We start from the raw sequence: 354 nt of genomic DNA on the forward strand, positions 1-354 counted from the left end.
TTAAAGCATTAGAAAATGGGCTTGTTATTTTATATCACAAAAATGTCATTACCTTGCCTGGTCACCTACATTGCTTCTAGACAAGATACTAAAATCTTAGCTTCCACAGAGATTGACTTGAATTACCTGGATAATTCACTTGATTGACACAACTCAGCCCATTCCCTGTTGTTGTGGCTGAATCAGTGTATTAGTCAAATTCTCCAGAGAAATAAAAACAAAAGTATATACATATATAAAAAATGCATATATGTATATATGTGTGTATATATTTATATATGTATATATATGATTTACAAGGAATTGGTTCATGTGATTAAAGAGGCTGAGAAGTCACAAGATCTGCATTTGGCA

The 354-nt window shown here is 31.6% G+C and overlaps 1 protein-coding gene across 1 annotated transcript in view; it reads left to right on the forward strand.

The window, feature by feature from the left end:
* The window catches only part of GRM5 (glutamate receptor, metabotropic 5), a 610,214-nt gene that overhangs the window by 246,606 nt on the left and 363,254 nt on the right, over nt 1–354 (forward strand). The gene's annotated exons all lie outside the window — the stretch shown is intronic.

Source organism: Mandrillus leucophaeus, unplaced genomic scaffold, assembly GCF_000951045.1.
Source record: "Mandrillus leucophaeus isolate KB7577 unplaced genomic scaffold, Mleu.le_1.0 Scaffold276, whole genome shotgun sequence".
Classification (NCBI taxonomy): domain Eukaryota; kingdom Metazoa; phylum Chordata; class Mammalia; order Primates; family Cercopithecidae; genus Mandrillus; species Mandrillus leucophaeus.